The 15,262-nt window shown below is 46.6% G+C and overlaps 1 protein-coding gene across 1 annotated transcript in view; it reads left to right on the top strand.

Moving 5' to 3' along the window:
- The first annotated feature begins 1,548 nt into the window (after window positions 1-1,548).
- Sfmbt2 (Scm like with four mbt domains 2) overlaps window positions 1,549-15,262 on the top strand; it is a 205,366-nt gene continuing 191,652 nt past the window's right edge. The window contains exon 1 of the mRNA XM_077802706.1: window positions 1,549-1,618. The gene's annotated coding sequence lies outside the window, so the exon portion shown is untranslated. The remainder of the gene's footprint in view (window positions 1,619-15,262) is intronic.

Here is a 15,262-nt window from a genome sequence, read left to right on the forward strand (position 1 = left end):
CGTTCCTCCAATCTTTTTGTTGGCAGTGTCCTCCGGTGGGTCGCAGAGTGTTGAGAGTAATTTCTGGGCACATCTCTCCGTTGTTCTTTTAGATCAGCTCAGGTCCAGCCATCGGAGAGAGCACTTACTTGGGACCGGTACTGAGCCATCAGTCCCTGTTTCCCTCACTCCACCGGCCATCTCCAGCCTTTTGGATAGTCCACCTCTTCTTAGGGGACCACGGTGAGGTGGCCCAGGACCGTAGTGGGTTGGCAGAGCTAGGAAAGGCAGGAAAATCTATGGGTGCCTTGGAGACTCTCTGGTTTGGGGGAGGGGCGGGATTTTACAGCGAGAGGAGTTCTAGAGATATAGTTGGACTAGGAATTCGGAGAGTGGGGAATTTTACAGAGCAAAAGTGTCCGTTCTCTATTTTCTAGGAGAATATAATCCAGCCCCACACCAGCATCTACCAGCTGCCCCCCAGTTAAGGCATGCCCTCGTCCTAAACTGTCGGTCTTGCCTACCAGGGTGTTGCCAGCTTTTCCGCATGGGGACATTTCGTTCTGACTTTGCCCATCTATTGTGCCCAAGGCCTGGGGAGCTCCTCAATGTTCTCCTACCATGTACCGAACAAAATGTCCACGAGTCCCGCAGACGTTCAGCTCAACACCGGGCTGCACTCCAGACGATGGCCGAGGGCCACTCTCCCCCTCCCCCACCTCGGGCTCGGGCAGGGATTCTTGCCACCCCCCCCCCCATCCGTTGAGAACCAGTCCTGACCAGGTGCCCCACAAGACGCGTGGTGATCCCTTTTACCAGCGTCCCTCCAGGCAGATCTCTCGGACAGCCCCAACTTAATTTCCTGGCCCTTGGGGCAAGTTCCCTTAGAAAACCTTTCCCAGTCCTCTCCTGTCCTCCGCCAAAAGTCAGGAAACATTAAAATCCCTATAGAAAGTCTTGATTTAATAGCAGGATAGGGTGGAGCGGGCGGGGCCGAGTGGTTCTTGGGATTGCATTTCTCCCCACTTTGAACGATCTCGGGCGGATAAAGCGCAAGTTTGTGCACTTGGTCCACAGAGGGATCGCAAACCCAGAAAACAAAACAACGGACAAGGAAATGTGGAGTTTGTACAGTTGTCGCTGCAAATGGGTGTGCGGAAATGCTATCAATGTGAACTTTCTACAGATCGTGTATGGAGGGAGCTAAAGGAAAGGAGGGAGGGGAGAGGGCTGGAGGGAGCCGCGTGGCTTGAATTGTGCTGGCGTGGGAGGGTGTCTGTGTACTTAAGAGCGGAGGGCACGTCGCGACGGGGGCAGAGGAAGGAGTTGATCACAAATTGCAGGCTAATTGGCTTAAGACATTTTGCAAGCGCTGGAAAAGGTCGTTGAAGGAGTTCACTGCACAGAAAAAAAAAAAAAAATCTTAAAAAAGAGTGCCGGGCATGCGCACAGAGAGGATGCCATATTGGAATGAGGCTGTAGTGGGAGCTGGAGGGACCCGAGCCGGCGCGCGAGGGAGGCGGCGGGCAGGGAGCGAGTGAACCAGGGAGGCGAGGGCGGGCGAGCGAGCGAGGCCGGCGCCTTTTCCGGAGACTTCCGGGGCCAGGGTCCCCGCCGAGGGCGGAACAAACTTCATCAGGTAGGACGCGGCTCCAGCTACTGTCCTCGGCCCGCGATCAGACCTCCGGCCCGCAGGTTGAGTGCGCCGGTCAGCGTCTTTTTGCTAGCTTCGCGGGGTGAAAAAAAGGGAAGACTAAGCAAGTCTGGTGGGTGTTGGGGGAGGAAGGAGAAAAACAGCCAAAGAGAAGGGCTGGAGAAGAAAGCGACAGCACTTGAGCGAAGCCTCAAACTCCTCTCTGCGCTCAGGGTTGTCATTTTTTGCTTCCTCTGTCGCCTTCCCCCGAGACTCCTGGGCTCTGAAAAGCCCGGCCTTGCGGGAGTCGGTCCAGAGTTGCAAAGTGTCCTCCTTCCTCCGAGTGCAGCCTGTCCCCTCCCGCCACCCACCCTTCTCGTTTGTGCACTCATTTTAGCGACGAAGCAGTCTCTGCTACTACCCTGCGCTCCCGAGTCTCTTCCGCACACGAGACCCCTTTTGGTGTGTGTTTGGAGGTTTGGGGAGGTGGGGAGAAAGGAGGTGGTGGGGAGGGGAGACTGGAGATAAGCAAAGGGGAAAAACATCGTTCAGACATTTGGAATCGCATTTGCCTGTGTCACTGAAATGAAATTGTCAGTAGTAGTTTCGGAGCGTGCTCCAGCGAGGATGATCTTTTTGTTCATTTTTCCCCCCCTTAAAGTAATATCATGTCACTTGGGGTTTTCCTGTTGTCTACTCTTATTAGACCTCTTCTCAAAATTACTACCCAATCAGGCTCTGGAGTTTATTTTTAAATATGCATATGTCTTGCTCAAATTCTCCAAAAAGCAACTGTACGAACTGCTAGATATATTTATTGATTTCGACCCGAAGCGGTGGAAGGGGATTAGCCAGGGGAGGGAGATTCTTTGGGGTGGGAAGAGGTTGATCCGGGTGGCCAGATGCACCCCCAGAGCCCCATTTGTACTTGTGTTTCTTGGAAGCGCAGCAACAGCGGGGAAGGAGTCTTTAGACACGGTGCCGGTTTCAATATGGCGGGCTAAGGTGGCTTTTAAAAACTGAAAATAAAGGTTTTGAGGTGGGAAAAAACCCAACTGAAGTGGCCACGCCTGAATTTCGACTCTCTTTGGTTACCCCAGGATCCGCTTTAGCGAATTAAGTGGGAAAAAAGAAAGGGAACGAGTTGCCCCAGTTTTTTCCGTGGTTAGAGTCTGTGTGTCAAGTCCATTGCTAGAGGGTAAAGGGTGGAGGGGTGCCTCTGGCCGGGACGAGGGCATCCAAGCGCAACTGCCATGGGTGTCTGTGGATTAGTGTACACACCTTGTAGGTGCAGTTGCCTGGGGGAGGTGTTACAGAGATCCACCCTAAATGTATGTTTGTGCGTCGCGGAACCAGACCCTGCCACGATTTGACGTGACAAACTGCTGACACGTGGTGCAAAATACATGAGGGCAGACTGAATGATTTATTTTGGCTTTCTAGGAGACAAGCTCGCTCTCTCCCTCAGTGTGCTGGATCCTGTGCTCCTGTGCGAGTAAACCCTCGATTAGATGGAGCAAGGAGGTGCTTATTAAAAGGACTGTCCAGAGTATTGGGTGCAGTGGGACTGCAGACGTCAGTGGGATTTTGTGTGGGCTGCATTTAGTGGTGGGCTCTTGCTTCCCTTTGCTTCGCGCTCGGGTGGGAAGTTAAGGACCATTGCGGGTGTGCGGAGGACGAAAGTGCAGGAGTACTTGGGTGGGGGCACGCGGACCTCAGCCGAAAGGCGTTTTAGGGTCAGTGTGAGGGTTTGCCCTGTTGAGTTTTGGGTTTGGCGCTTTAGGGAACGTGGGGGGTGAGGGACGGCGTTCTGGGAGGAAATCGTCCCTTGCTCAGGTTGGGCACCGAAGGCAAGCCAAGAGGGGCGCCTCCAGTACTGGCGGGAGCGTGGGCAAGGCTTTATCCTTGGGGTGTAAATAGGCTGCGAAGTGCTCTGGAAAAGCCCTCTTACTGGGCCTGGGAGGATCTGGGAATGCAGTTTGGACACAAAACCAGAGCCAGTTCGGGAAGTCTTAAGGAACGCTAGCAAGAGCTCTGAGTAGAGTCACCCGGAATGCGGGAACGTCGTTTTAGTTAGGAACAGAGGTCCCCGACAGGGGTCGCCCGTGTCCAGGACGCAGCGGCCGTGCGCTGGACGCGCGGCAGTGCCAACGGAAAAGACCCGGGAAGGGGGGCGGGAGCCACGCGGTGGTCGCACGATTTCTCCAGAGCTAGGCGAGGGCAGGTCCAGGGAACCGTCTTCCGATCGTGCAGTGGCCAAGAGCTGGGAGACGTTTTTAAATGATATGGTTAAAAGGATAGTGTTGGCTAGGTCTACAGTTACCGCAGCAACATGGTCTCCGGGCATTTAAAGGGGCCCACAAGGAGGGGGTGCGCTACAGGGTCACTTAGATGGACGCTGGGGAGTCGATGGGTCTGGTTCCCTAGCGGTATAGGGGAGGTGGCGGGTAGGGGCAATCAGCACGGGGATTGGAGACCCCAAGGCAGGTTTTCCCTCCCACCTGGGCGGTGAGGCTGAGCGATTGGCGACGCGCGAACCCAGACGCACCCCCCTTACCCCCACCCGGGGACGGAGCGCGCGGCGCGTCCCCGGCCCTTCCAGCCTGCGCTTTGGCGCGTCCTCCCGGGGACAAGCTCTTCCGTGGGCTCCGCTGAGGTGGAGACCATACAAAAATGGCTCTGCCTGGTAAACTGCAGTTTCAGCTGCGTACCCCTCCCCTCGTCCTCCTGACGTCGCCGCTGACAAGGGCACAATCCACTCCAACTCCCGAAACCCACGATTTTGCACCGGGCCGTGCGGTGGACGCGAGTATACAGTCGATTACAAAGAACATTCCACAGGATTCTCGAAGGGCCCAAGTTTTCTTTTTTTGTGGGTAGGAGCGGGAGGAGGGAGGAACTGAGAAGCTGCAGGAGCCCAGCCGACCACCGCCCCAGCACCAAGGGGGTTTGTGGTGCTCCATCAGTTGGGGCTGGAGACTTTTAGGGATAAAAAATACTAGGGGACGTGAATGGTCGCCGTGCGGAGCGATGGCCACTGCCACTGGTGCTCGTCCTTGATTGCGTTTTCAGTGTCCAGCAGTCCAGAGACGACGCCAGGAAGCCTGGGAGACCATTCCCAAACTTCTGGGATCTGCTCGCAGTTTCGCTTTCAGAATTTTCGGGATCTGTGGGTTTCTAGAGTTGGGTGGCATTCCGGGAAGGCAAGGCGACGTTCCCTGCCCCGTCGTGCGGTCCTCGGACTTCTCGCCCATCCCTGCGCCCCCTTGCTTCGCCTGCCTGTATCTCGCCGAGCAGGGTGAAGGTTTGGACTCCCCGGCCCGCGCGCCGCCCCCCGCGCCGCATTCGGAGGGCTTCTGCCGCGCAGCCGCGGCGGATCCGGAGCCGAGTGGTGGGAAACCGTTTTCGACGAGGGCCCGCATCGCTTGGATCCGGAACCATCACCGCAACCCACCACTCTCCCCCACCCTTCTTCCCTTGCACGATAGCCAGGGAACTTGGGGGGACCGATTGGCGTGTCTGCACGGAGTGAATGGATCCAGTTTCCACCAGGTCGGAGGAAAAGCGTAAACAGGCTCAGAAATTCGGCCTCATTTCCTGGGGAGGCGTTTGGGGGTAAGGAGAGAGACTGAGCGGGTAAGGGGGAGGAGGAGGGAGAGGGAAGAGACCTTGGTGGTCAGAAGGAATTGTTGGCCAGGCTCTCTTTTGAGATAGGAGATCTGCTACTTTTTCCCTACTAAGCATTAAATTTGCACACACACTGCTTCCTCCCTGCCATAAATAAATACCGTCTCAGATCTTTATCTTAGCCCATTTGCTGGGACCAAGCCGCCTGCCTGCTGGGGGGGCTGGAGAAATGCCTGCGGACCCTAAGACTCCAGGCCCTAAAGGACCCATTCCTGAGCGAGTGTAAAACACTGCCCAGAGGCAGGTGGTCTCAGCAGCCCCCATCCTAGGGAAAGGAGCTGTCAAGCACCCTGTTACCCTGTTTTGATGTGTGCCACTCCATAAGTGCTAGCCAAGACCTGCTGAGATGAGAACTGAAGATTTCCCATTTCCAGTTGGAATACTGGCACCTTGATCCTCAAACACACAACCCCTGGGGAGATGGATTTCCCTAATGATGGGAGTAATTGGTCAGAGAATTTTTTCCTCTTCGAGTGTTCTTGCAGAAATGGTGGACTATTTTTATTTTTTAAAAGCCTTTGTAGGTATAAATGACTAGCTTGACAAGAAGGTGGAGCGGAAACCAGACTAGGTTCCTGAGTCTTCCCTGTTCCTTTTTGTAAGACTTCTCTGGAAGTATTAAATTCTCATCAAATCCCTTTTCTGTCCACTAAGGTGGCATTTTTTTTTTTCATTTTTCTTTACACGCCAATGCCCTTAAAGGACTCAGAAGAAATATTAAGTGATGGAGACATCTCTTTAAGCGCAAGTCCATGAGATTATTTAGTTGATACAGGCTGCTGACAGGGTCTAAGAAGTCCAGGTAATGAAAATTCAAACTTTACAGAGCTTACACTTTAGGTTAATAAGTTTTTCATCAGAGTGAAGTTTTTTTCGACTTTTAAAAAAGGTAATTTTAACAAGAAAGGTCCACTGTGAGATTTGAATGACCTCCAGTTTTGGCATAATAGGTTTGGACAACATTTCCTCTCTTTGTGTTTTACTAGTTGGAATTTCTAGAGTTCATGTAATGGTGAGGGGGTCATGAGGTGTTTTTATTCTGCTCTAACCTAGGAACTCCTAAAGTTGTTTTTTTTTTTTTTTTTTTTACCAAAATGATATTGGGATCTGTAATTGATTAGACATTTTTGTGGTTTTTCTAACTATTTTAAAATCTGCATTACTTTGGCAGCGACTTATTGTCTCCATTCTACAAATTTAAAAATTTAGGGAAGTTATCCTTGGTACAGCAAACCAAAAATTCAACGTGTGCATTTGATTGGTGGTACGGGGATCCAACAAGGAAGAGAGGGGAACATCAGAAGGCCTGGCTTTTGGTTTCAGAGGTGGTGTGTTTAGCTGTGTGACCTGGGACAGATGTTTTAGCTTTTTAACATTTTTTGGGGGTATCAGGGATTGAACTTAGGGACCTGGACCATTGAATCACGTCCTCGGCCCTATTTTGCATTTTATTTAGAGATGGGGTCTCATTGAGTTGCTTAGCACCGCCTCCCTAAGACTGGGGCTGGCTTTGAATTTGTAATCATCCTGCCTTAGTTTGGAGCCCTTGGGATTACAGGTGTGCACCACTGAACGCAGCTTCAGCATTCTTATTTACAAAAGAACTGGATTTGATTGGAATGTCACTCAGTGATTCCATGTTTCTCTTTGGGAAACAAACAGACAAAACCCTGTGTGATTCAGTACATTTCTGCTGATGTTCATGCCCCTGTGATACTTCTTCTGGACTCATGTCCCCAGAGTATAGTGAAAATACGACTGGCCATAGGTGACAGTTGTGTGACATGATGCTTGTGAAAGCAACTGGTGAAGTTCACTGCAGAAGGAAAGTGCTGTTATTATTAAGTCCTGGAAGCTCCACACAAGGCCACGTTTTCCTTTGTATTGTGGAAAAGGTGGGCTGGAAAGAAAATTGAGGCATGTGCATGTGTAGCTTCACACCTGACTGGTGGCCTCGTGGCCTGGGCTGAGTTAAACTGGCATCTCTTTGAATGCAAGCCATGAAAAAATATCTCACTGGACTACTCTTAATCCCTGGGTCTAGCAGGGCCCATTCCAAATAGCACTCTGCGCCCACCATCACAGATAGGAAGATGTTTGGACCTCATTGGTTAATGTTATAGTGTAGGTGGGTGACTGTAGCCTATTGGTAACCTCGGAGAGAAAGAGGCCTCTGGGAAGCTCAAAGTTTTCCGTTTCATGTCTTTGAATTTGGCCACTGGGTAGCACTTTCTCTCTTTTTAAGAGTAATAATTTCCTGGGACACTTCTTAAGGAAAATATCTGTTGGCTGTGTTAAGTTAGTGTAAACAAGAATGTTTACTAGGCAATACTGTATGCTGTTAATAAGGAAAGATGCTTTGGTTAGAACTTACATATTAATGAGGAATGTTAAATAATTCATCTAAGGTTATCAAATAAATTTCTTAGATTTGGTGTTGCATTATCAGTTCATCCGTGTTCAAAGAAAAGACACCACCATACTTTACCCATCTGTGGTGAATTCTTGAGTGCTAATGCTTCACTATGTACTGCTAGTTAGGGTCCCTTGTGTTATCCACGAGACCACACTGATAGGCTTCCCCACATGTGATGAGATAGATGTTTTGGACATTGATTAAAGAAAGGATCCATTGTGCTTTTCTGTTTCTTCTTCTTCTTCTTTTTTTTTCCTCCCTGAAAAAACAGAAAGGACACATTTTGGTAGATATAGCCACTTGTTGTTAAAGCCTTTGGTGAATTGTTCAAAGTAGGGAAGATAATGTTGGCAGCTGTGATTAGACAAGAGCCATGTCGGGCTTGTGTGATGAGGGGAGGGGGCAGTTTTTATCCAGTGAATTTTTTGCTGCATTTTAATGGCTGAGAAAAATATACAAAAGATATTAAAGTGTACCTTCTCTGCTTCCTGTTGAATTTAGCAACTTTTCTTCTTTTTTTCTCCACTTCAATCAAAACTTACATATGCACTGAACCACTTTATAAGAGTGAAATGCAAGGTGTAGGTTCCTCAAAGTCTCCTTTACCAGTGAGCTACCTCCCCAGCCCTTTTCAATTTTTTTTTTTAAAATTCTGAGACAGAGTCTCACTAAGCTGCCCTTGTGATCCTCATGCCTTAGCTGCCCCAGTTGCTGGAATGATAGGTGTGGGCCAGAGTACCCAGCTTCTTCAAATACTTTTTTTTTTAAATGTTTTTAGTTGTAGATGGACACAATGCCTTTATTTTATTTATTTATTTTTACGTGGTGCTGAGAATCAAACCCAGTGTCTCACACATGCTTTCGCAAGCTCTCTATCACTGAGCCACAACCCTAGCCCTTCTTCAAATACTTTCAGAAATATAAATAACAGCTGCTTATTTAAATACCTTCTCTTTGTCTGCCACTCTTCTTATTGCTTTATATCTGTATTTCATCTTTCTAATGAGAATTTTATCACCCCCATTTTATAGAGGAGGCTGAGGCTTTAGAGAGCTGGAGGAACCTGTCCAGGAGGATGTAGCCAGTAAGAGAGAGCTGGGCTCTCAATCCTGGTGTATTTCATTGTCTTGAGAGGGTGGCTGGCATCTTTGATTGATGTGTGAGACACTGTACCTAGAATGTGAATGGCATTCAATCATTTAATTTTTTATGGGTGGTTGCTGTGATATTTGTTTTATTGATAAGGAAATTGAGTCTTTGGATATGTTACATAGGGCCATACAAACAGTTTGTCATTAGTGTTTAATTTTTGAAATGGAATATGATTAGAGCATTTTCTTTTTGTGTTAAATTTAAATGATCCTGGTAGAGTGGAGCTCTTAAGTAAATGAAGCTTAAATCACTGTTTTTAAAGGAACTGAAAATAATCAGTGCCCTGGGTAAGGATAGAGGCCATTTATCTCCAGAAGGATCGACCATTAAAGATTTGAAATGCGTTGAATTTTTGAAATTGCATCTTGATTATAGAATAAGTGGCATTAATATAAATCCATTTCTTTCCCCACTAAATGTGGGCAAGAATAAGTTTTAGAAGTCCACAAGTCTGGGGGAGGTGGAGAAATTGCAAGCAGGCCTAGGAGGAGAGCTGGGGTTTTTCCCATAAGTAGTATCGCCACCGACGGGGACCATCTTTTTGATCCAGTGGCAGTTTTGGGCCTTTTATTGGATTATTTCTCATGTAGAAAACGGAAAACAAAAACCACACACTGTCCTTTTTGGGAGCCCCATGTAAACACCAGTCCTGTGCCTGCCCTTTGGTCTCGTGGGTGAGTTGTAGACCCCTTTCCTGGCCTGATTGTCCTGAGGCTATGAGGCTGGAGAATAGAAGGGCCTTTATTCTTTGTGAATGGAAATTAATTTCACTTCTTTAAACTGGAGGAAAAATTCAATGTCAAATCAAGTGACTGAATTTTTGTCGAAGTCACCTTTTGACCTTATTTTAGGAAGTGTACTAAGTCACTAATCACTAACTTATCACTAAACTGTGGCCTGATGGTTAGTATGAACCACATCCTGAAAGCGCAAGAGTTCAGAGTGTTTTGGTGTGGCCCTAGCTAAGTCACTTTAATTTTAAACATCCCCTATTTTTTATTTTCCTTGTGATGAGTGGCCTAATAGAATTCTTGGTCGGTGCATATATATCTTAAAAACTTGCTTTAAAAGGTAAAAGTCATGTTTACTCTTACAACTTTGTGACAAATACACTTTTTATTAAAGAAAAATCTCTTTGACTCAAGGTATATGCTTAATGATTGCAGAAGCCACATTTGAGTTTGCATTTTTCTTTTTCTCCATCTCCAGATTGGAAAGGACATTTTCTTCTGAATGGAGATGTGTGTGTGGTGTGTGTGTGTGTGTGTGTATTTTTTTTTCTTCCTGCCTCTGGGTTTATTTATACAAACAACACAGGAGGTCACCAGTCTCTGTAGATAGGGACTCAGGGGTTACACCAGTCCTTTGGTCCTCACATTCACAGAGGCATTTATATTGAGCCTTTGCAGAGACCTGGGCACCTTTGGGAGTGGAGCTGGAGCTGGAGCTGATTCTGGAGTTGGAGTTGCAGCTGGGTCTTGGCTTGGGTTTGGGTTTTGGCCTTTGACAGGCAGTGCCTGCAATCCCTGGCCATGTGGATACAAGCAAGCTTCCTGTACTTGTGATGGGAAAGCAAGGCAAGGCAATCATACTTTGACATTCTTGGGCTTGCCCTCCTTAAGCTTTACAAGGGTCTTGATAGCCTTAGTATGTGACTCATGGCCTTGGCGTTGTTAGCCTGCATCTTTTTCAGGCCCTTCTTGTGCTTCTTGGCAAAATGCATATTTCTCAGCAAGTTGGGATCTGCCCCCTTAAGAGATTCATATCTTTGTGATCGGGGTTTCTTGATGCCATTTCTGTGCCATTTTTGGGATTGGTTGTGTATGGTGTGGTTCTTGGACTTGGCCGTGGCTGCACCATAAGCTGCTGCTCCTCTGAGTGGGTATGATTTTAATGTTACATATTTGGTAGCAGTTGTCTGGCCTGTGTACCATCAGAGCCACTCACTGGGCATGCAACAGCAAAGCGGATTTGCCACTGGATATAGATGGCACCAGTTGGTGCGTGGCTTATTTTAGAATTCTTCAGTTAAAGCTCTTCAGTTAAAGTTTGCAGGAGACTGTTCTAAGCAGCCGAGAAGTTGTTACTGTGCCTGAAAGAGATGCATTGCTTATGGGGAGAACTTGGAGAATTCCCCCCAACCCTGCTGCCCACCATATATGCAATGCTGCAGAAGGATGTCCCCCACCCCCCCCCCCAAAAAAAAAGAGGATAGAGCGAAAAGCACACTGCCCAAATTGACCTTGTACTGGGGTGATGGTTGCATTTGTTTCTGCAGGTAAGAAACTGGCTGAGCTTTTTTAAAGGCAGAGAAGTGGGACAGAGTCTTAGGAAGGAGTTATGGAGTGAGAATGGGGCTTGATCCTGAGATGGTTAACCTGCAGAGGAAGGCAGAGGTGAAGAATAGTCACAAGGATAAGAAACTCAGAGGGCAACCATGCTGCTTTTATTAATTAATGTTGTTGGTATTGACTCCCTAAGTGAAAGTTCATGTGCTTATACTTTAGCCATAGTTATTTCTTCCTAATGTATATTCTTTTATTTTTAAGCAATTGGTAGGTTTAAAGCTCACCTCTGCCACTTGAAAGCTGTCAGGTGGATCATGTTGTGCTAGCGCTGCTGCCTGGATTTCTTTGCTTGGATTTATACTGACAGGTCAACATGAATATAGTGTTTGGGAGGTGCAGACTTCATCCTGCAGGGTTTGTCCTTATTCGTCTCACTTGCAACCTGTGGCCTTACTTTTCCATTCAGCCCAATGAAGAAAAATCTTTTAAAGTCCCAACAGTGTAAGAAAGGTGTGTGTTTAAGAGACTTAGGTCTTAGGTGTTTTAAGGGATGGCAGCGATGTTGATTTTTGAGGCATTTACTTGATGGCAGGCGAGTTTCCAAGGAGAGGGCTTTGCTTAACTGAGTGGAGGAGGGAGCGAGGGAGGAGGCGGCCTTCAGCCAGGCCAGCTCTTCTGAGAAGCATTCATGTCCATGTGCTAATTAAAAAGAAAAAGGAGTTCAGCAGAATGCAGCTGCTGGTGGTTTCCTATTGAAGCTGACAGATTTCAAGAGCCTTTGAGGCCTCCTGCCCTCATGTATCTAATCCCTGCCAAGTGTGCGTCCCCAATTTTGAGTGGGGAGAGGCGAACAGTTGGATGCCGTCATTTTCATAGGACTTGATGGCTGTGGAGCAACTTTTGTTTTTCTCTTTGTCTCTTCCCTCATTGACTCTCTATAGCCCCATTATTGAAAAATAACTGAGTGTGGAGTGGAACACGCCAGTGGAGGCGCTGATGTTCTGCTAGCAGGAGGAGATGGCTCTACGTGGAGTAGTGACAGCGCCTGGGAGTCTTGGGTGGGTCCTTGTCCTTCATTGTCTTCAAAACTGTGCTGCATTCTTCCCACTAGCTGTCGAATGCCGGACACTCCTTTCCCACCTCTGCCACCATCAACTACAGTGGGTTTGTACAGTCCAGTAGATGAAGTCTGTCAACAGCCAGCCTGGGCATTTAGAGCCATTTGTCATCTGTCCTCTTTTTTTTGTTGGATGTCTCCTGGCCATTCTGGGTGGAGGCTCTGGACCCTGGAGGCTGACCTCACCTCTCTCCCTTGCCTCGCCTGGGCACTTCAGACTCCTCATGCCACCTTTCTACGTTGGAGCTCTGTAGTCTTCTCATGGCTGAGCTCACACCTACCTCTTTCATGAAATGTTTAGTGATCCAGCTCGGGCCGTGGTGAACATTCCCTTCCTGAGCCCCTGTGATACATCTTTCCCTTTACCCTGTACATGGAGTTTTAATGAGGAAGGGAATGGAGAACCCAGATTCTCTGATGAGCTTGAATGGGAGGTGAGATGTAAAGAGCTTCCAGAACAGTCCCTCTGGTGTGCAGCTGAGAACAGTGTTTCTCCTGGTTAAAAGGCCAGGGGCTCATGCTGGTGCATGGTAAGTGATGTCACCATACTGTGTAACTCTATCTTTGCTGTCACCCGCAAAGTCCTATGCATTTTCCAAATGTTTTTATTTACTTTGCGTAAATTTTAAGTTTGCTGAGAGTAAACTTCCTATGCATTTAAGTGTTATAGTTGATGTAAGTTCTTTTTTTTTTTTTTGCATTAAAATAAATGCCTGAAATGCCCTCCATAAAATAAACACCTGCAATGCCCTCTAGTTGTATGGCTTCCCACCTAGACTCTGGACCTCTGCAGGCCAGGGCTGCTCTCTGGCCATTGCTGCAGAGGAAGGTTGGTACCTCTCATTGGTGGTTTTGGGTGACTGAGTGAGGAAGTGCTTCTTTTGGTATCTTGTACACTATTTCTGTGTATTTGTCTTGAAGCAATCAGTTTATAAAATGTACCCAGAAAGTTGACCACGGCTCATTACTAGACGTTATCCATGCTTGTCTAATTTATAGAAGACTTCTTTGTAAGTTTCCCAACATTTTGAGTTCTCCTGACCATATATACATAACACATGGTCTAGCTTACCAAAAAGACTTATATGTGATATGTATAGTGCATAATAGACACAGATCTATTGTGGATGAAGTTTACTTAGCTTGGGTTGATGCTATAATGTTCCTCTTAGTCGAAGTAGGTAATGGGGAGATCCTGTTTGGAGTTATCCAAGATGACAGAACCCAGGTGATGACATCTGTGCTAATTCTAAAACTCATGCTCCTTTTATAAGATCCCACGACTGAGCTGTCTTATGCTTACTTAAATTTGGATGTAAATTTCTGGTCTAAGAAATTTCCAGTACAAGAAACCCTAGATTGCTACTTTGGTTACTTTTGATACTGTACACATTGTAAGCATCCCTAATCTAAAAACTATGAGGTCCAAAATGCTCTAAAATCTGAAACTTCTTGAGTGTCCAGTGTGATACCACAAATGGAAAAAATTCCTCCTCTTGAAATTGTGTTTCATGTAAAACATTATTAAATATATTATATAAAATCACATTCAGGCTATATATATATGTAAGGTGTTTTATCTGTAAAACATAAATGAATTTCATGTTTAAATTTGGGTCCCACCTCTAAGATAACTCATTATGAATATGCAAATCTTCCAAAATCTGAAAGAAAAATGCAAAACTTGAAACACTTCTGGCCTTTGGACTATCTCTCATTTCAAATATGGTTTTCTTAACCTGCAGTAGTATTTAGTTGAGTATTTCCCAGCCTCATTCTTCTTTATAGCAAATAAATAACTTTCAGATAAATGAGCAATAAATAAATGCACTTTGAAGGTAGTGCACAGCTGGTCTGCATTTGGCTTTTTTTTTTCTCTTGAGTAAGTAATGTGAAAGGCTCTTATTTTTCTTATTTTGCACTTTTGTGAACAACTGATTGAACTCACCTTACACTCCCTGTAATATATGCTGTTTGAGGGGGAGATTAAGAGGTGCCAGTGAAAACCATGGATTAGAGGATACAGAATGTGCTGGAACAGGTGCTCCCTCCAGCCGTGGTATTCACTCGTCAAATGCCTATTATCCCCAACATATCTTATTTCCTGCTATTGAGGTATGAATCTGATCATCAAAAATTAGCATCAGCAATTTGTGGTGGGATTTCAATCTACTTTGAGTGAAAACCATTGGAGCCTGGTTGAGAAATGGTGAGTCAATTGCTGTCCTAATCAAGGTAAATCAAGCTTTGAGCATAAGGTGGATGGCAAAATTCCAGGAACCTCCACCCAAACAATTAGTTCATCTCAGCTGGTGATGGAATGAGGCAGGACCTGTCTCTTCTTAGAAAGGCCAAGTTGGCTGGTGAAACTGGCGGAGAGATTTACTAAGGCGTTATTAGCAGAGTGATCCCTGAGAGGTGAAGGGAGAAGGAAGCCTGTGATAACAGTGCCTGGCACTCAGCACTGCTTCTTATCTTCAGAGTTATTTTCAGATCTGGTTTTTCGGAGACTCTTGGGATTCCCTGCTCTTTTGCATGTGCTTCTTAGGAAAACGGAAGTCATGATTTTTCCGGGATCCATTTTTGGTTCAAAATTTGGTTGTGCATCCTTCTGAGTCCTTTGTGATTTTCCATTTTGATTGAAATATTTTGAAAGGTCTTAGATGAGGTTTCCTGTGCTCATTTTGAAATTCCTGGAGTGTGAAATGAGGCAGCTTTCAGGGTGATTTAGACATGCTCGATTTCCAAGGGCAGCCAGAGGCCTGTCTGGAATTTCACAAGCTTTTAGTTCAGACTTCACTTTTTATTTTCTACTGGGAGAATATTATCTTTTTTCTGAGTCAATGAAAAATAATAACTGTGAGGTAGCAAGCCTGAAATTATGAGCATGTTATTAATTAGTAAAAGTGCCAGTTTCTCACACTACTTAAAGGCAGACCAGTTTGGAAAGCTGGTGTCATGGTATATCTGCAGTGAGCCTTTCCCAGGCA

Source organism: Urocitellus parryii, chromosome 9, assembly GCF_045843805.1.
Source record: "Urocitellus parryii isolate mUroPar1 chromosome 9, mUroPar1.hap1, whole genome shotgun sequence".
NCBI classification, from domain to species: Eukaryota; Metazoa; Chordata; class Mammalia; order Rodentia; family Sciuridae; genus Urocitellus; species Urocitellus parryii.